The sequence below is a fragment of the Hyperolius riggenbachi genome, chromosome 1, assembly GCF_040937935.1.
Source record: "Hyperolius riggenbachi isolate aHypRig1 chromosome 1, aHypRig1.pri, whole genome shotgun sequence".
In the NCBI taxonomy this organism is placed as follows: Eukaryota; Metazoa; Chordata; class Amphibia; order Anura; family Hyperoliidae; genus Hyperolius; species Hyperolius riggenbachi.
Genome location: NC_090646.1, coordinates 159,130,843 through 159,152,832, shown reverse-complemented (window position 1 = coordinate 159,152,832; position 21,990 = coordinate 159,130,843). Strand labels below are relative to the sequence as shown.

The 21,990-nt window shown below is 41.7% G+C and overlaps 1 protein-coding gene and 1 long non-coding RNA gene across 3 annotated transcripts in view; one reads left to right on the top strand and one right to left on the bottom strand.

Annotated features, from left to right (window-relative positions):
- SCRG1 (stimulator of chondrogenesis 1) overlaps positions 1 to 20,115 on the bottom strand; it is a 49,802-nt gene extending 29,687 nt beyond the window's left edge. The window contains exons 1-2 of one of the 2 annotated variants that reach the window (XM_068269225.1): positions 20,037 to 20,103; positions 9,166 to 9,339 (exon numbers count right to left, since the gene is read on the bottom strand). The gene's annotated coding sequence lies outside the window, so the exon portion shown is untranslated. Of the gene's footprint in view, positions 1 to 9,165; positions 9,340 to 20,036 lie in introns of both variants that reach the window. The other variant, XM_068269233.1, reaches the window with a different exon arrangement.
- LOC137546571 (uncharacterized) lies at positions 32 to 3,520 on the top strand. The gene is made up of 3 exons (XR_011026291.1): positions 32 to 118; positions 755 to 826; positions 3,133 to 3,520. It is a non-coding gene; the product is annotated as an uncharacterized lncRNA (long non-coding RNA).
- Positions 20,116 to 21,990: the final 1,875 nt, after the last annotated feature.

The window sequence follows — 21,990 nt, the reverse complement described above, 5'->3', positions numbered from 1 at the left end:
CACAATGCAAGGAGGTTCACAGACAGCAAACTGTCAGGACCAAAGTCACACACTGTGGGAGGGGTTTCAGCACAATTCCTGCCATACAGATATCCCTGATGATCCGTTCGAGAAAAGGGTAAAGATTTCTCGTGGAAAATGGGGTATCAGCTACTGATTGAAATAAAGTTCAATCATTGGTTAAAGTTCCTCTTGAAACTCTGACATATCATTCAAACAAAATGTGTTTCCTACTTTTTATTACCCAAACAGTTACCATATTTGCTTTTTGCTTTTGTGCACAAGTAATATTGCCTGTACAAATTACAAGTTCCCAAAGTGCAGTTTTTATGCTCTGAAAGCTTCCATTGCATTTTATTCAAGCTACTTTTTAGTAAATATGAAAATCTTCTAGTGAGCTGTTCTGAACTGTGTGTATGCTGGAAGCAGAGACAGCTTCTCAGAGAGTGTTTTCAGTTGTTACACACAAATGTAACAACATCGGAATATAAACAAAGATAATGTTATCTCCAGTATGGATGCTGATCTTAAGCTGAATGGCCTTTCCATGGCAGGACAAAGTGCTGGGTTTAACAGTTTGAATGCTGTTCTGCTACAAATTTGCTTTGAAGCTGTAAGGAATCTTTTAGAGCAAAAAAGAAATGCTGAGTTTTAGACCACTTTAAAGCAAATTAATAAAAATAGTTATTTATTAATCTTTATGATAAGAAGGGTTCACTGAATGTAATTGTTAATCATCAGTTTTGTTTGACAGGGCAGTGACAGACTGCTTATGATCCTATGAGATGGTGGCTGGAAGATGTTCTGGCAGAAGTGTAAGAAATAGGTAAAACATACGGAACTTTGTGCCTCATTGTCTCTCCCTATTGGATGCCTCAAAAATGGATTAAAGAGAATCTGTATTGTTAAAATCGCACAAAAGTAAACATACCAGTGCGTTAGGGGACATCTCCTATTACCCTCTGACACAATTTCGCCGCTCCTCGCCACATTAAAAGTGTTTAAAAACAGTTTTTAAAAGTTTGTTTATAAACAAACAAAATGGCCACCAAAACAGGAAGTAGGTTGATGTACAGTATGTCCACACATAGAAAATACATCCATACACAAGCAGGCTGTATACAGCCTTCCTTTTGAATCTCAAGAGATCATTTGTGTGTTTCTTTCCCCCTGTTCTCATGCACTGAAGTTTCAGGCTGCTCGTTTCTTCCTGCAAACAGCTTTGCCCTTGTCTGTAAATCTTCAGTATGTGAAAGCCCAGCCAGCTCAGAGGACGATTTATCCAGCTTGTAAAAGATAAGAGAGAAGAGAGAAGCTGCTCTAATCCTAAATAACACACAGGCAGTGTGCATAGAGGGGCCTGGAAGGGGGAGTTCATAGCAGAACCACAACACTGAAGAACTTGGCAGCCTTCCAGACACAGGCCGACAAGTCTGACAGGGGAAAGATACATTGATTTATTACAGAGACTGTGGTAGTAGAAAGTGCTGCAGTCAGCCAGAACACATTAGAATAGCTTTTTGAACTTGTAGGATGATAAAAAACAGAATGCAATTTTTGTTACGGAGTCTCTTTAAGGAGGATCTAGTTTGTAATAAATTTAATTAAGAGGGCCTGACTTTTGTTCTGTTTTTGACTTGATGATTTTGTTCCATTCAATGTCGTTTTTGAATGGAATGTCTAATCTGTTAACAATGCCTATTATTATTTTTGATTCATATAAAGTCAACATCTTTCGTAGTGCTGTACATAATGAAGTGCATAGATGCATGACATGAGCAGTTCAACACACTATACAATCATGACATCAAACAACACAAGTACAAATATGTACAATTGATGTGTACTTTGAGAACATCACCAATACTGGTACATGTTAATTTGGTAAAGTGTAACAGAAACAGGAAATGGTAGGGGGAGGTCCCCTCCCTTGCAAACTTACAATCTAGAGGGTAGTGGGGTGGAGACCTAGGGGCGTAGACAAAGGGTAAGCAGATGAGGCAGTGTGCTTCAAACTCTAGCTATAACAAACGTAAAGCTTGCCTACCAGTGTGTTAACCCTTATGCCACTGGCAGTGTGTGTGCACATGCAATAGTGGTTGGAAGATTCCTGCACTTTGGAAAGTGGCAAATTTAGATCGACAAGAAGTTAATTTGATTGGCCCAGTTCCAAGCTGCATACAATGTGCAATAAATGTTTCCCCAGCCTCTACCTGATACCATTTACCGCTTTTAATTGTGCCCCATCAGATAGTAGATCAGATTTTAGATCTCCAATGATGTAAGCTTTGTACAGCTAAATGTCATACAAAGCTATTACAGTGTTGCTTTTGCATTTCATTCCTTTGTTTTTTCCTAAAGCCTTACCTTGGAAAAGTACCACTGCTGCTTATTATCAAGAGGAGCTCCCCTAGTGTCAGAAGGAAGCACATCCATTGTGATCTTTTAAGCTTCTCTACTGGTACTTTAGGGCTGTTGCAGATGGACTTCTGAACCAGCTGCCTGTGGTAGCCCGGCCACTCGTTTCAAATGCTTTTCTGCAAGGGTGCAGAAAAGCATTTGCTGGCTTTTGGCGGTGCTTCCCAGCATGCAGCGTTTTTCATCCCTGCAGGGGGACACAGAAGCGTAGCGGTAAACAATCCTGGAAGCAATATGTTTCTTCTAGGATCGGCTAAGTGCCGGGTAAACAACAGCGAAGATCGAGATTAAAAGGTGGCGTTTGCGCAACGTCAGTTAGCGATCATACCAACGGCTGTCCATTTATCTGAATTTACAGTGTTAAACGACGAGTGCCGAGGCAGTTGTTTAACGTCATAGAAATGTCCGTGTGAACCATACTGACCTACAGTTCAAGTAATGTTTTAATATGCCATGATATGTAAAACCTACTTTTTATGTCTCATGAATATATCTGTATCTCCAGTATGTAGAAATGCTGAACATTTTAGACCTTCAGTTTTCACAGTAGGTAAGCTGTGATTATGCAGTTCATTATCCTATGCTCAGTTTATACTTTGCAGGCTTGCTGGCTGCCCCACGCAGGATTTTGGCAAACATTAAAAATAACATTGTTATCTCTGGCACAACATGCCTACATAGTCAATGCGTCATTAATAAAAACTGTCTCTGCAGCTCATGAGGAGCCACACAGACTACAAACTGACAGCTGGTGTATGAAAACTTGGAGGAGGACACTTTGAAAATCAGATCTGCTTTGATGTGAAAATATGCCAGAGTTTGAAAACACCATCAATGAGGGGAGAAGAATGCAAATTGTACACGCTGAACATCAAAAACGCTTCACTAATAGTCAAAGCAGATATACAGGAAAGGTATCAAAATATAATATCAGTATATATCTGATGACGGCAGCAAGCCGAAACCTGGTCAGAAAGGAGAACGGGAATTTTCTAAACTACAAACTGGTAACTTTCTGAGCACTTGGCATTTTATCAGTTATTGTGCTATAACATATTGATGCGTTTTAAAGCAAAATGGTCCAGTGTGCATGGACCCACGATGTGAGTTTGTGTTTTCTTTTAATGACTTAGAGCTGTTGCAATAAAGTGTACAGCCCCTATGTATGAACTGAATCCTACGTATATGTTTTTTGGTGATGGCACGCTCTCCAATATTGCGCCCAGGGAGTCTAAAGGCTGCACAGTGTGCAGGAGTGCAATAGAGAGGATTTTATCTCAATTTCACACAAAATAATTATAGTCTGAATACTGGCCACTTTGGATAAGCACAAACAGTACGAGAACAAAAGCTGCATATATACAGTATATATACTGTATATATACATATATATATATATATATATATATATATATATATATATATATATATATATATATATATATATATACATATGTATATATACATAGTACAGACCAAAAGTTTGGACACACCTTCTCATTCAAAGAGTTTTCTTTATTTTCATGACTATGAACATTGTAGATTCACACTGAAGGCATCCAAACTATGAATTAACACATGAGGAAGTATAGTACATAACCAAAAAGTGTGAAACAACTGAACAAGCTGAACAAGCTCATCAAGAGAATGCCAAGAGTGTGCAAAGCAGTAATCAAAGCAAAAGGTGGCTACTTTGAAGAACCTAGAATATGACATATTTTCAGTTGTTTCACACTTTTTGGTTATGTACTATTCTTCCTCATGTGTTAATTCATAGTTTGGATGCCTTCAGTGTGAATCTACAATGTTCATAGTCATGAAAATAAAGAAAACTCTTTGAATGAGAAGGTGTGTCCAAACTTTTGGTCTGTAATATATATATGTTGTACAGCTACCCATAGAAACAGTTTCTTTGATTCCAGTACCTCTACGTGGACATGCTGAGCTCTCTATAAAGCTCTGCATTCATCTTGTGTATATATAGACACACATAAGATCCCACTGAGAATGATCACTCGAATTTCAGATTTGCTTAAAACCTCTAAAACTAACATGAAACTATAATGTTAGTAACAAGCTTTCACACTGCAATACTGCTCCCTTCTTCTTCCCAAGTCCAGGGAGAGGTGCTGGTTTGATAGTGGATAGGCTGCTTGGCACCACATATTTGTTTTGGATATGATTTATCCACAGTGATCAGAGCAGAATAAAACAGGGTCATTGGCCAGCATAAGCAGACTTGGAAAAGGAACACAGCGGTAAATCTTAAAATACCCTGAAAATGTCTAGAAGAGGTCTCTAATGCCTGACCCAGCTCCTTAAAGGGAAATTTCCATTTTTTCCCTTAAATAACTATGTTGTGCATCAGTGGTATTTTGTAGCCTACTGATATAAAAAAAATATATATTTCCATTGAAGCTTGAATCCTGCACATATTAAAGGGGCTGAAGGTTTCAATTTTTTTCCAAACAAAAAATCTGTACTTTTTTGTGCTGTGTGTAAAATACAGGTTGCCCAGAAATTGTCCGGGGAGATGAATTAGATGAACTGACAAACGGAACTGCAGTTCTGGAGAAGCATAACCTAATGTGGTGGCTGGAAAGGGTAATGGTTAAGGGCTCTGCCTCTGACACAGGAGACCTGGGTTCAAATCTTGTCTCTGCCTGTTCAGTAACCCAGCACCTATTCAGTAGGAGACCTTGGGCAAGTCTCCCTAACACTGCTACTGCCTATAGAGCGTGTCCTAGTGGCTGCAGCTCTGGCGCTTTTAGTCCACCAGGAGAAAAACGCGATGGCAGCACGGTGGCGTAGTGGTTAGCTCTCTCGCCTTGCAGCACTGGGTCCCTGGTTTGAATCCCAGCCAGGGCACTATCTGCAAAGAGTTTGTATGTTCTCTCCGTGTCTGCGTGGGTTTCCTCCGGGCACTCCGGTTTCCTCCCACATTCCAAAAACATACGGATAAGTTAATTGGCTCCCCCTAAAAAATTGGCCCTAGACTACAGTACTTACACTACATAATATAGACATATGGCAATGGTAGGGATTAGATTGTGAGCTCCTTTGAGGGACAGTTAGCGACAAGACAATATATATATATATATATATATATATATATATATATATATATACACTGTACAGCGCTGCGTAATATGTCGGCGCTATATAAATACTAAATAATAATAATAATAATAATAATAATAATAATATAAATGTTCTATGTTTGTTTGTTTGTAATCTAATCAGAAATCTGACATATCCCATACTGCCTTGCCGGCAGGAAGGCTGAGCTATGGACGTGGCCATGGCTGCAGATGCAACCAAGGTAATACCGGTACATTTCAAGGGATGTAGTAAAAATCCTTTGTGATGTATAGATCTGAACTGAAAGAATAGCTTTTTTGACCAGAAAGAGTGGAACTTCACTCTAAAGAGACCGGACTGGCTCTTATCATTAGAAAATGAATACAAAAAGAATTACAACATAGGTTCAAGAGACACGCACGCTTGAATATGAAAGAAAACAAAATCATACTTATACTTTTCCCCCAAGATATTCCTAGAGATGCAATTCATTAGTCGTAGAGGAAGGCTGGGGGCTAGAGGTTAAACACTGAAGCCTCTTGTTTTTGAGAGCTCTAATTGCCACATATAATTGTGCCACACATTTGGCCTAAAAAATAAACCAAAGGCTGTGACCCACTGAGAAGCTGACTCCCCCCTTCCCCCCCACACACACACACACACACCAATGTTCCATCCTAGCCCCCATTCATGGTACACGTTGGAAGCATGGCCCTACTGCCGTGTACATAAGGCAGTGAGCAAAAAAAGTATTGCTATCCTCACGTTTTCCAAAAGAATTCCAATTTTCAGTGAAAAAAGTGACACAAGAAAATAGCATCCAACATTCTTATCTCCACAGTCCATACAGCAAAGACTTTGCTTCTTCTTTAGACCTTTCATCTTCTGTATACTGTATATTAAAATGAATAAAAAATAAAATGGACATGCTTATTGTTACCTGTAACCTTATCAGTTGCAGCACACAGTTCTGAAGCAATAACTACACTGACTGACCTCTCAAACTATCTGTTGCTAAGACTTTACATTTGCAAATATTTTGGCCACTCTTCTTCTGAAGTTGCATCAGTTCCTCCTCCCATCTGTGAGCTTCAGCTCTTTCCATTGACGTTTTTTAAATTCAGATCAGAACCCATACAGTTCAGTGTTTTCTGCTATTATTGGGGTTTCTCAGATGTATTGTTTGGGTTATTGTTCTGCTGGATGACCCATGACCTATAACTGAGACAAAATGATTTCTCCCCAGGCACTATGTTTTCCTCATGCGTGTCATGACTGTAGTTTGATTTGATTGTGCCCTGCACAGGTTCATGCCCCTAATGCCTGATACAGCAAAACGACTTCATAGCAATAGAGACACTCTTCCATGTTTCCTAATAAGTATGGAGTTTTTAGCTAGATTGAAATTTGCTGTAAGCTGTTGTTTTGTTTTATTCCTCCAAAGTCCCGTCTCGCAGAAGGACTGCCACTTGGCAACATGCATTTCAGCAATCTCTATCCAGGCTTTTTTTTTTACTGTGACAAAAAAACCTTGAGTGGGGCTATGAAACAGTTATAAAGAGTTTTGACCGGCACACCCTTCTCATTAGGTGCTGGATTATAGTGTCAGCTTCCACATATACATGAATACAATAAAGATCTGCATACTAACATCAAGTGTGCTTTATTCAACCAGATAGCAAAAATGTTGGAAATAGTAGTGTATTAACCCTCTTGGAGTGAAACAATTGTAGAAACTTTATTAATTTAATTACACAGAAATAGATTCAAGAACAGTATAGAAGCAATTAATTTGCAAGTATTGCAAAAAATATGCTAAACTAGCTAGAGGTCGACCTCAGAAGACTTACATTTCCACATACATCCTGAAAACACACAGCCAAGATGGCCACCCTTCAGCTTCCAATATGATTGTAGATCCTGCTGTTCTAATATTATCAATGGGATCTCAGCGTAAAGGTAGCCATACACTGGTCGATTTGCCATCAGATTCGACCAACAGACAGATCTCTATCTGATCGAATCTGATCAGAGAGGGATCTTATGGCTACCTTTACTGCAAACAGATTGTGAACCGATTTCAGCCTGAAACCGTTCACAATCTGTGGTGGTGGTGGTGCTGCCGCCGCTTCCCCCCATCCCGCATACATTACCTGCTCCGCCGGCGCGACTCCCGGGTCTCTGCTCTTCTTCTCCGCTCTGGTCTGGTCTCCGAAATGCTTCCCTTCTTCCTGTCTGGCGGAAGTTTAAACAGTAGAGCGCCCTCTACTGTTTAAACTTCCTGCCGGGACAGGAAGAAGGGAAGCATGCCCGAGTCCAGACCAGACCAGAGCGGAGAAGAAGAGCGGAGACCTGGGAGTCGCGCTGGCAGAGCAGGTAATGTATTGCAGCTCTATTGCGTTGGTCGTCGGGCACTCGAACGCCGCTAGCGATGCACTCTTTACCCGCGGGCGATCGACAGTTATTTTCCTCACGGCGCGATCGACGGGATCGGACGGAATGGATCGAAATTTGGCGTGTAGCGTGAACGATTGGCAGCAGATTCGATCCCAGTGTTCGAATCTGCTGTCGAAACGGCGGCAAATCGGGCCAGTGTATGGCCAGCTTTATTGTCTCTCAGACTCATCATAAAGCAAAAAGAGTTCCTTGCTGTTTGTTGGCATTGGGATCCATCATAGTTCAATACATCATAGGTTCTTTATTCACCCATACACTGCTAAACAGACAATTGTTTAGAGCCAAGTAGGGGACCCTGACTGAGTACAGATCTCCACTCAAATAGCCCAAGGGACTAATAAAGTGATGAAAAAAACTAGTAATAGTGTGTAAGATAAATTCTCTGCTTGAGAGATCACCACAATGAAGTCAAGTAAACTTCTAAGGGTTAGGAATAATTATGGCAATGCCATTTCCACTTTCTTTGATGCCCGATAAGGTATCTAAACCGATTCAGGAAAAAAGGGTGTACAGAGGGAAGCAGAAAGAAGGCCGCCGCCATAGGCTGCAATGATAAAAGCTGTAATTAGTGACAATAGATGACATTTTGGGTGTCAGGAACCGGCCCGCGGCACGCCTGCGTATACGATTCCCGACTGCGGGTTTGACCAGTTCAAGCGGGGAGCAGCCTTATTCAAGCTGCAAACAAAGCTGTGACCCTTCAAAAGCTCCTTACTGCCACCACTAGCGGTTTGCTAGACATGTTCACTCAGCTGTCGAGTGCTCAACACGCAATCTGCGTTTTCGTATTTGGGTCAGCTTTGCGCTTAGGCCGAATACGAGAACACCGCGCACACATACACAGTTGCAATCTTACACTGTAGTCAAGCAAAACCACTAACAGTCATTCCGAACGATACTTTTAGACTTCCCACTCGGCTGTCGAGCGCAGAAGTGCCACACACACACAATGCAATTACAATTTCATATGGTAGTGTTGCTCTAGCATACAATTAGGCATTGACTTATACACAGCTACACTGCAGTCTCCTCTAGGCTATGAGTGTTAGTTTAGTACAGCAGAAGTCAAGCTTATTAAATAATAATTTAATATTCCAGGAAAAAAGTGGAACAATGCAGAACAGAATATATACAAAAGATTACAAAAAACAAAATAAAAAGTTACAAAATTAAGAGTTTACAAAGATACACACAAAGCGATTTGCTTACCAAAATACAGGGATCCAGATAGAAGAACCTTGGACTTTTGTGGACAGACACAGTTCTGGCTTGACCAGGAGCCCCTTAGCTTGAGTCCAGCTGCAGCTACCGTCAGGAGAGGACTGATTTCAGGTATCTGTCCCCTGCTTTTTATAATGGAATATTTGCCTTGAGGCTGCAAACCTGTTTGGACGGGGAGGGGGGGGGAACTAGATTTAATTACATCCTCAGACATAATTGGATTTCCAGAGATCTAACATCCACATGTGAAAAGTGTATTATAGCAGACACACAACAAAAGACTTCCTTAACATCCAATTTCCCCAGGTAAAAGTCTCTACATCAAAAGATTGCATTTTGGTTACAGGTAGCAGTTTGCCTGTAAACAGACACAGTCAATCACATCCGAGATTGTCTGCTATTGTTCTCCCTCAGATGGCTGCTAATTAGCAGTACCCTGCTACCCCAGGAATACAAAGCAAATTTAGTTTCACAGACAATCACACCTGGGACAGCAGATCAAAGGGTACTGCTAGTGGCCTAATGAGCCCCTTCCTTGCCTATTGAAGGTGACTGGTCTATTCAATGAAGACAATGGCCGTTCCCTTGATCTCTGCCCTGAATGACTGTTTTAATCTACATACAGACATTATCCAGGTGACACCTTCCAAAAGACAGACTGGCTGACATACCTACACCTCTGACAAAATATACTGTATAGCAGACAGAAAAATGACAAAATATGTCCCTGTCTTACCCTTAACCTCATAACTAGCTGCTATATTCCTGACATTGGGCACCTGAAAACTATGGCAATAAATTGCTTTTGTCATTGCAGCCTATGGTGGCGCCATTCTTTCCACTAAATGCCATTTTGCGTCAGTGTTTGAGTGGAGTGGTAATTAGTGGCAATTGATGGAATTTTGGTTGCCCAGAAATTGTGGCTATGCTCCTGCAATTTATAGTGGCAATTTCCGGGAACCCAAAATTCCAACTATTGCCACTAATCGTGGTTTTGCAGCAGGGAGGAGGTTAAGATTTAGGCACTATGGGGAGGATTTTAGGTTTAGGCACCACTGGGGGGATTTGGAAGAAAAAGTAGAATATCGGTAAATTTACTGATATTCTACTACCGGCAATTCCTTGTGCCCTTTTTTCAGGCAACTTTATTCCATGTACGCATTTAACCCTAAATTAAAAGTGTCTGTCATGTGCACTGTTGAATAAATAAATCTAGATTCGTTTATTTCTGTCCCTGAAAATTGTCATTCTTTTGGAAAAAGCATGGGGCATTGATGCTTTTAGGTCTTATTTATATCCCTTGTATCAGAGATTAGGAAGGGCAGGGAAGATTATTGTCAGGATGTTACTCTTAAGCCTCGTACACACATTAGAGGACTGTCACCAGCAGGGATCCGGACTTGATCCCCCGGGGACAGTTAAGGGCGGAGTTCTTTACAAATACATTACTAGCTTGCAGACTACCAATGAGTTTTGTTCCTGTGGAGGAGGGCAGAGGGATGGGGTAAGAAATAGAACAATGGGCTAGGCCTGCTCTTGTCCAGGGTGATTCAGCACTCCAGATGTCTGGGCAACACATCATGTCCGCCATACAGACACTACACAGAATCATCTAACCTGTGTACGAAGCCTTAGGCTTTATGTAAATAAGAGCATTAGGCAAAGTTTTAATTTTAAATTAGAGTTAGTTGTGAAAGATGGTGCTCAGCCTTTCCCTGTACAGCAATATTCCAGCTCATTGAGCAATAATCAGAGCAATAGCAGAGGCTGAATGGAACAGTCACAGGGGGCTGAGTCCGACTGAATAGTTAAACACACAATAGACTTCTACAGTGTATTTTAATAGAAACATGACCTGATTCTCTAGCTGTGTTAACTCCACATTCACTGTCTCATTCACATAGGAGTTTCTCATAACTGTGAGTGATTGTTTACTATTAGTAGCCCCATTCAATATTCCCCAGAAGAACACATAATCAGCTCTAATGCAGCTTTTCTTGTGCAGAGGCGATACTCATTCTGTAGATCCAGCAGGGAAGACTTAGTGATAACATTTCTACTTTTTAATAAAGATAAATGATGCATAAATACTTGAAGAACAATACTACCAAATAAACACAGGCAACAGTACAAACAGAAGGTTGAAAAGTGATCTTTCATTAAGAGGGATATTGAAGCTGCCTTATTTATTTCCTTTTAAACAATGCCAATAGGCTGGTTATTCTGCTGATCCTTTGTCTCTCATACTTGACATGACCCCTGCAGCCCGCACGGCATTGGGATCACCGCTGAGAGCAGTCTCACTACAGAATTCAGATTGCGGATAGGAGGTTGTCGTAGGCCCACGGATGCTTTGTGTACGGTGTGCCTCTGAGGAAGCGGCTGTTGGCCGTGAAACACGTGTCAGGCATTTTGTGATGTGAAGTGAAGGTCTGATGTTGTATCTACATACATTATCCGCAAATTGAAGAAATTACGTATGAAGAATAAATAAGAGAACTCTGGTTCAAATAAAACCCCGCCTTGGAGTGTGTTTTGAAATATTGTATATTTAGGGGTGAACCACACCACTTTTTTTTATTCTGTCAGTTTTATACTTGACATGACTAACCCGGAATAAGTATGTTATGGTGCTCTGAATTAAAGCACATCCGAGGTGACATGTGACATGGTGAGATAGACATATGTATGTACAGTGCCAAGCATACAAATAACTATGCTGTGTTTCTTTTTTTTTTTTCTTTCTCTGCCTGAAAGAGTTAAAAATCAGGTATGCAAATGACAATTTCTTTCTGGGTCGGGACCAAGTCGGACAATAATGTAACCCTCACTGATAAGGAATTGCAGCCATATAACACTTTTCTGACAGTAAATGACTTCTTAGAGTAGGAAAGAGATAAAATGGGTCAATAGTTCACAGATTTTAGCTCTGGCATACTCCAATGAATGTGTCATTGAGAAGAGGCCACTAGGGATGCTCATTCGGATTTCGCGGAATTGAAATTTCCAACTCAAATTGGAAAATGGAACTCAGAAATCGGATTTCTGCAGAAATATTGCATTACTGCAATTCGGTAATTTTAGCTCAATCAGAAAACTCAAAATCAATGGACCAATCAGAGAATGCAGAAACAACTCAGAAGTATTTGGCCAATCAGAGAATGCAAAAAAAATGTCAATAAAACACTACTCGGAAGCTTTTAGTTTTGTTTTAATATGTTTTTTGTTTTCTTTTTCTGTGTCTTTTTTTATCAGCTATTTCTGTTTTACACCATTTCTTTACCTACCAGACACCTGTAAAGCATGATAGCACAGGTGTTTCCAATTTACCGTCTGACATTGGAAACACCAAGGTGCTTTTGCTCAGCAATTGTTCAGCCCAGAGTGGCCATGACAATGAGCAATTGCTGACATTACCCCAGAATGCCTTCTATACCATAATACCTTTTTACTATGTATTAACATAGTCACTGTTTAAGATGTCTGTATTGGAAATAGCTGGTTATATATGTTCAAATGTTGCTACTATTTCTGTATGTTTTTGAAAAATTTACAATAAAAACAAATTATATAAAAAAAAAACCACTACTCGGAAATCCGAACTCAGAAATCGGATTTCTGTAGAAATACTTCATTACCACAACTCGGTAATTTTTAGCCCAATCACAGAACTCGGAAGCATTGGACCAATCAGAGAATGCAGAGTCAACTTGGAAGTACTTGGCCAATCAGAGAATGCAAAAATGACCCCCCAAAAAATCTACTCGAAAATCCGAACTCGGAAACCGATGGGAAATCCATGAAATCAGTATTGGCGGAAATCGGAATTTCTGCAAAATCCCTAGAGGCCATGAAATAGTTAAAACTTAAAAAGTAGATTTAAAGGGACTCCGAGCAGTGCAGAAACTATGGAAAGATGCATATCATTTCGAAGCTCTCTTTCTCCTCTTTCCAACGATATATAAACCGCTACCCTACGCCTTTTAGTTTTCGCTATTTTTGCGATCGAAGTCGCGGCAAATGCGATTTCGATCGCGAAAATAACGAAAACTAAAAGGTGTAGGGCGGTGGTTTAGGTTTCGTTGGAAAGAGGAGAAAGATAGCTTCAAAATGGTATTCATATTTTCATAGTTACTTGTATTACACAGGACGACACTTTCCCCGGTGTCAGCAGCTCCATTCAGCTGCCGACTTTGGGTAAAGGTCGACCTGTGTAATACAAGTAACTATGGAAAGATGCATACCATTTTGAATCTCTCTTTCTCCTCTTTCCAACGACACCTAAACCGCCACCCTACGCATTTTAGTTTTCGTTATTTTCGCGATCGAAATCACGTTTGCCGCAACTTCGATCTTGAAAACTAAAAGGCGTAGGGCGGCGGTTTATATATCGTTGGAAACAGGAGAAAGAGAGCTTCAAAATGGTATGCATCTTTCCATAGTTTCTGCACTGCTCGGAGTCCCTTTAAATATAAAATAAAACATAACATACAATTGTTTATCTCATTAGTTAATTTTCACCTCGGATGTCTATTAAATCCGACTACACTAACTGTTTGTTTGTTCCAAGTGTGGGATTGAGACACCACTGAAGCAAGAAAGATCAGCAAGACAAGCGGACAAATGGCATTTGTCTTAGTACAGCCAGGCAATTGGTATTATTTAAAAGGAAATACATACAGCAACTTCAATATCTCAGTACCATTGTTTAGCATCGATTTGATCCCGATTTTTCATGTGGTTTGAGGTGACTCTCTAAGCAATAGATTGCTTCCAGGGCTGTTAACCCCCACACCTTTGTGTCCCCCTGCGAGAGTTAAAAACATAATAGCCCCAAACAAGCTGCCAACGCTGCATGCTTACAGAGATGCATCTTAGCGTGACGCCGCAGGACGCCCATGTAAACGGGGCAACACAACATTGAACAATGTTACCAGGGCCATTACAGCATTTAACAATGGTACACAAAGTGATATTTGACATTTAATTTCCTTATATATCAAAGTATCAGGATTAAGTGAAGGAGAAGAAAATATACAGTCTGAAGTCTTCTCATCATAATTACAAATATCACATATTCCTTTTTTTGTTAACATGGAACTACACAAATAATCTTAATTGGAGCACTTTTGTGTTGGGTCAGGTTCACATCATCGTTTGTTAAATTCTTATTTCATTTTTTGCTTCACTTTTCTGTATTTTCTTTTTTTTTCTTTCAAATAAACAAAAGACTCATCTACACGATACAATTCCATGTGCGATCGATCGAAATCGATCGGATCAAATTCGATTGGATCGCTTAAATCTGACATGTACGATCGGGACTTGATCGATAGTGTGGTTGATTTTGCATTGATAACAATGCAAAATCGATCGATTGGGACTCGATCGATAGTGTGGTCGATTTGGATTGATAACAATGCAAAATCAATCACACTATCGATCAAGTCAGATCAGACATGTCGGATTTAAGGGTAAGCCAATTAAGTTATCTGTATGTTTTATGGATATGGGAGGAAACTTGAGTGCCCGGAAGAAACCCACACAATGGAGAACATACAAACTCTGTGCAGATAGAGCCTTGACTGGGATTAGAACCAGGGACCCAGCGCTCCAAGGCGAGTGTACTAACCACTATGTCACCATGCTGTCTAACTAAATTTTTCATCTTTTCAGCACATAGCAGTTAAGAAAGTACTAAAAAGTACGTAAAAAAATCATATCAAACTCATTCGGAGTATTTTCATGCATGCGGTGAGCTATAAATATAGGTATTTTATTGGTAAGGTTTGAAAATTTCTGTGATTATAAATTTATAAAACACTCACTTTCCTCCCAGAACCTGTTGCATTGAAGCACATAGCAACATTTTAAAGGGCCATCAATGCCCAGTTACTTGATGATAGGAATCTCATGCGCATACATTTTTATGACTTTTCACTGAGGTATAATCGATAACTAATAAAGTTTCACTAAAGAAAAAAATGTAGAAAACAATTATACAGAAACAACATTAAATTTTATGTTCTGAGTAGTGAACTGAACTTTGAAATGTGAGCATAAAGTTTGTTTAAAATGATGTTTAATGGTGGTCTGCCCATACTGCAGTAGGATAATATATGGGCAGTGTGTGCTATGGCACTGATAGTGGATTACGTGTTAGTGCACTGTGTCACTGCCACACATTCATTCCAAGAATCACCTCATAAATGTTATAACCGGCTATGTTCCAGTATTTGCATAAAAGACCATTACGGGTTTCTCCCATACAGACCATTTAGGTAGGATAAGAATATATTGTAAGTCTCAACATGTTTCTCTTCTATTCCATTTTTTTCTTTTTTATGCACAGTACACAATGTATTTGCTGTATATACAGGGGTCATTTTTTCCTGTTAATAATTGTATTGCATTTACAGTCTTTAGCTCCTGCTGGGACATAAAGTCCTCATCTAACTAAACCTTTATCTCCTTATTGATATCTGTCAGTTAAGAAGAAGGACAACTGAAGTGAGAGGTATATGGAGGCTGCCATATTTATTTCCTTTTAAACGATGCAAATTGCCTGGCTGTCTTGCTGATCCTCTGCCTCTAATACTTTTAGTCATAGACCCTGTACAAGCAGTCAGCAGATCAGGTGTTTCTTTTTGTTAAATCTGACAAGATTAGATGCATGCTTGTTTCTGGTGTGATTCAGACCCTTTGCAGCCAAAAAGTCCAGCAGGGCTGCCAGGCAACTGGTATTGTTTAAAATGAAATAAATATGGCAGCCTCCATATAACTTTTACTTCAGTTGTCCTTTAAGAGGTAAATGCACTCTGAAAAGCAGACAGAAGAATTAAAGTGGCATAGTAGTAGCAGATAACTGCTGATGAATAATACAGGTGGGTTCTGTCAGCAAGTAACTTGGTCCCCATATCTGGTCCCATCATCAGTCACCTTCACCTCCCCATCTCTATCAGCACAAACCTTCTTGATCCCTACAACTCTGCCAGGAGACTTCTGTTACATTTCAGTACCCACCACGGGCCCTTGTTTCTCTCAACAGGCAACTTGATCACCAACTTTTAGCAATCAGTTTGGGCTTCCTAACTCACTCAGCACTCACCAGAAGCTCTTCACCTCTGTCCTCAGATATCTTGGTATCCACATCTCTGTCAGCATTCACCACGGGTGCACCCATCTTTGTCAGCAGGCAGCTTTAAACCCAATCTTTCTCTGCAGCTTGGTCTCCTATCTCTGTATGCATCTACTATGTCTTCCCCATCTTTGTGAGCAGCAACCATTGGTCTTTCTATCTCAGTCAGATGGCAGATTGCCTCCCACTTCCCTGACAGCGCCCACCACGAACCCCTATCTCTTTCAGAAGACCCACCTCATCAAAAGCCAATGGAGATGGAGCAAGTAGACAATTCATTCTTTTACTGATGACAAGGCTGTATCCAAGACTAAAAACACTCATGCTGATGTTTAAAATAAAGTGTTTTATGTTCTACCTTTGTTTCCATCATTCTTGCTTAAAGCTTTTGCATGTATTTAATGGGGAAGCTCTTCAAATGCACTACCAAACTAATGGGTATTTCATTGACTGAGCATGTTTATATGTGCTGATGTACTACTGTCAGTGTCATCACTGACGCTCCTTCAATGTTCTTTAGGGTCAAAGTGAGACAAAGATGTAAAAGGAGAGGGAGTGGATTGCAGAATATTGTGGGACATAGTAAACTTTTTTAAAAGTCATTGCCAGTATTTTCTTATTTGAAAGTGTAAAATCTTTGATGTGTATGTTGGTAATGCTGTTAGTAAATAAAGGGTATAAGATCTCTCGTAGTCATTCAGCAGGGAAAAAGTGTGTATGTGCTTTACCTTCCTTATTATAAGGTTTCCTCATCAGTTCAGGGGGGAATCTGGAAAGCTCATTTCCAATTGTCATTTGGCAAAGTGCTTTGAATACAGTGGGAGGTGGATTTACTGCCTGCCCTAGCAAGGCACCCAAGAGTACTGTAAGTCAAAAAGGGCTGGTGGAGTCAGTATCAGAGGACCCAAACACAAACCAGACCTTTTTTTCCCCCCTTTTTTTCCTGTGCCTGGGAATGGGGCTTATAGTCATAGGTAGGTAGCTCAACATAGTTTTTTTTTTTTAATTCACAGTTATCAAGATCAGAAGTATATATCCAAACAACAGAGTTAAAACATAAGATATCACACTAACAACATTTATTGAATCAAAAACACAGTGTCTAATTACTTATTTCAATACATGAGACAGTTGATTTCAGATTATTTAAAAAAAAACATGCCTTTTAAAAATAAGCCATAGCTGCTGTGGCTTATGTATATGGAATTACCTCCAAAAAAGCCTATATTGGCCCCTGAGTAGTCTAGGCCAATCAAAGCATTGGAGCATTATCATGCATTTATTTACCCCATTAATGTATTATTATGAAGTCATGAACCATAACCATAGGAAAAGCCAGAGAGGCCTGTAATTGTCTTTATATACTTGGAGGTGGCTTGTAACTTCCTAGATGAGTTTTACTGTATTGTTTAAGTATGGATAACAAGCCAGGCACCCCTGGTGAGATTAACCACTGTATCAAGAATTCTCCTTTAGGAGATAATAGTTCTCACCACTGCTCAGTGGAATCCAATAAGTTAAAGACTAACTCCAGCCAAAAAAGGTCTGCATGGTTCGTTGCAGCTCTGTTCCCAGTACATACATACACACACAGCTGTATTATTTTACTACATGAGAGCACATGCTATATGGAGGAACAACAATGACATGCTGAACATAAGATATAGTATCAATGTAACTTTGGCAAAACATTCAGAATGTCACTGATTGATACTGTTATTACAAGAACTTTGACTTCATTGAGACAACAAGCTCTCAATGAAGCAGCAACAGTAATGGCCCATACTCACGGCCACTTTTGTGGCCTGTCGCTAGCACACGAGAGCGTGTGCGCGACAGGCCGGCGACAGCTCGTCGCCAGGTCCCTCCGCGTACACACGCGGAAGAGGAATCAGCGGTGCGACGGAAGCTGTCGCCGACGTTCCTTCCCCCCCCCCCCTCCCCCCCGCCGGAAGCTCCGTGTTCTACATAGAGGTTGCTGTCATACACACGCGGACTAGCGACAGTTGCGGCAAAGTTGCGGCGGCAACTGTCGCCAGGTGACAGCAGCGGCGAGCGACGGTTCGGGGTGCGCGCGCCATACTCACGGGCGACCTGTCGCCGCAACACGCACGCGCCACATGGTTGCGGCGACAATTGTAGCCCGTGATTGTTGCATAACTTTGCTCCTTAAGTAATTAACCTCTTGCAGTCCGCGTCACGCCGATTGGCGTGAATGTAGCAGCAGCCCCAGGACCGATCCACGCCAATTGTCGTAAAGTCTTGGGGTGGGATTTTGCAGGAGATTGCGAATGCATCTCGGCTTGAATGATGGAGCTCCACCACTAGAAGACTGTTAGACGGCAAAAGCGCTGTCTATTTACTCTGTACAGCGCTGCAAAAATGTATTAACCCTTCGCACTCTCACATGCAAATGTTCAAACAAATGCATTCACAGATTCACTCATCCAGGCACAACTGTTATCCCTACAGCTAATACAGCTTTAATGTCCTAACTAGATGCGATGTGCCTGGATATATGTATTCTGTACAGCGCTGCGATCTACGGCAGCGTTGTACTGGGTACAGCCGTGTGATATGGCTGTCCCCCCGGGCGGCAAATAAGCGATCCGCTGTCATAGGCTAAAGCCTGTGACATTGCGCAAAAGATAGATCAACGCATCACCAGGCCGCCTCCGAATGGCCTCCAATCAGAGGTGCGCTGAGCCCCCCCAGAAACTGCAAACGCACCTTGAACCCAAACAGAAGCTCTGCATATACACCAAAAGCAATGCTGTTAAGTGGGAGCAGCTGACCAAAAATGAATTTCCTTGCCATGTACTAAAGCCTGGGACAGCCGATCACACTGATTGGCTGGCGGGGAAAGGGAGGGTTAAAAAAAAATAAAACAAAAAATAGGGAAACTTATTGTTAAAAAAAAAGAAATACATATTTGTAAAAAAAAACAACAAATAAATAAACATCCTGGGAGCCATCGTAGCCCTCCACAGAAAGCTCTGTTGGTGGGCAGAAAAGGAGGGGGGGGGGGAATCACTTGTGTGCTGAGTTGTGTGGCCCTGCAGCAAGCCCTTAAAGCTGCAGTGGCCTTAATAGTAAAAAAAGTTGCCTGGTCACTAGGGGGGGTGTAAGACCGTTGTCCTTAAGTGGTTACAGTAACAATAATATTCACTGGTCCTATTTGTTTATTAGTACATCACATTTTAATACAGAAAGCATACCAGTGCATTCAGGGAGGGGGCAAATACTTTTATACACTCTTGTACTTGGATTAGATTAGCACTCTCATTTTAGTACAAAAAGAGACAGCTAAACCCACTAAACCACAAAATACACATTTTATGTATTCAGCTCCAACCTCCACAGAAAGCTCCTGTAGCCTAAGGCTTCCACTATTGGCTGTCAGAAAACTGGCAAATGGCCATTGCCACAATAAATATGGACAATTTCTAACATGAACATTGTCTGAATCTAAAAATGTCTTTTTGTATAATAATAGTACATTCATCATCTAATAAAAGCTAAAAGAAAACAGTGAATTAAATTTTATTTTACATATATATTACATTTCCACCTAATGTATTAGAGTTATTATTAGATAAAAGATCACACTAAAGTGATTAACCTACAGTGAATAACTGTCATTTTAGTTTGTAAATTCTCTTATCTGGAGCTGTAATATCACATGTTCTGCTTTGTTATAAATGATAAATGGAGATATTACCTGATTCCTCTGTAAGTTTCCTGTATGTCCTTCAGAGCTCTTGGTTGAAGAGTGCTTGCTCTGTGCAGAATGAGGTACAGTGCTAGTGAAGGGGCCAGAGACTAGTATAAGGATGGAGGGGTGGGCTGACTATGCTGAATGAATTAGGCATAAATGTGGCTTTGTTTTCCCAGCAGTGACAAGTTCTACCTCTGCGCCAGCTCTGGCCAGAGCTATCTGAGAATAACAGACTTCTTCAGCTACTTCCAGTGCTTTGGACATCCACGATCAGCTTGACTCCAGTACTTAACACAATCCTTCTTTATTTAGTCTGAAAGGAGAATATTGATGCCTCGAGAGCTATAAGGAGCAGGAGCATACCAATAATTAGCTACCATTAGAGATGTAGCGAACGGTTCGCCGGCGAACGGTTCCAGGCGAACTTTGGGGGTTCGCGTTCGCCTGGACCAAGCGAACTTTTGCGGAAGTTCGATTCGCCCCATAATGCACTATGAGGGTCAACTTTGACCCTCTGCTTCACAGTCAGCAGGCACATTGTAGCCATTCAGGCTACACTAAGCCCTGGAGCCCCACCCCCCCTTATATAAGGCAGGTTTGCCGGCCATTACACTCACTCGTGTGCCTGCTAGAGACAGACTAGGGACAGCTGCTGCAGACTTGTTCTCCTAGGGAAAGATTAGTTAGGCTCTTGGTCTTGGCTTGCCCCTGGCTGATTGTTATTGCTAAAATAGCACCCCTCAACAGCTCTTTTGAGAGATAATGTTTTCCAGATGTGTTTTTTTATTTTTGTGTGTGTTGCTCACTGACATTATACAGCCCTATCTGTTGCAGCTGGACCTTGGTAATTGTTATTACTGTGCCAGCCAGGCCCTGCCTAACTATCTATACTGGGACACCTACCTATGCCTACCTAACTACTGGGGCACCTACTTACCTATACGGGGACACCTACCTACCTACCTATACTAGGGGACCTACCTATGCCTACCTACCTATACTGGGACTCCTACCTATGCCTAGCTAACTACTGGGACACCTACCTATGCCTACCTACCTATACTGGGACTCTTACCTATGCCTACCTACCTATACTGGGACTCCTACCTATGCCTAGCTAACTACTGGGACACCTACCTATGCCTACCTACCAGGGGCGTCGCTAGCACTATTTTGGGGGGGCACGTGCCCCCAATCTGTCCTGGGGTGCCACGGATCTCTTCGGGCCGCCACCCCCTCTGTCAGCGGCTCCCTCCAGCTGCCACCGCCGCGTCACTCAGACCTCAGGATCAGGCGGCGAGCCGGCGACCAATCGTGCGGGCGCTAGGACCCAGCGCCCGCACTGATATGCAGAAGTGACATCACTTCCGCATATCGAGCGGGTGCGTCCGACGCCCGCTAGTACTGGTCGGGTCGCCGCTGATCCTGAGGTCTGACTACACTGCCAGGTGAGGGGGGAGCGGCGGCGGCTAGAGGGGGGGGGGGCCTCCCTGTCACTCACTCACTTCCTAAAGGGGCTCCCTGTCACTCACTCACTTCCTAAAGGGGCCTCCCTGTCACTCACTCACTTCCTAAAGGGGCCTCCCTGTCACTCACTCACTTCCTAAAGGGGCTCCCTGTCACTCACTCACTACCTAAAGGGACTCCCTGTCACTCACTCACTGCCTAAAGGGGCTCCCTGGCACTCACTCACTGCCTAAAGGGCCTCCCTGTCACTCACTCACTTCCTAAAGGGGCCTCCCTGTCACTCACTCACTTCCTAAAGGGGCCTCCCTGTCACTCACTCACTACCTAAAGGAACTCCCTGTCACTTACTCACTGCCTAAAGGGGCTCCCTGGCACTCACTCACTGCCTAAAGGGCCTCCCTGTCACTCACTCACTACCTAAAGGGACTCTCTGTCACTCACTCACTACCTAAAGGGGTTCCCTGTCACTCACTCACTTCCTAAAGGGGCC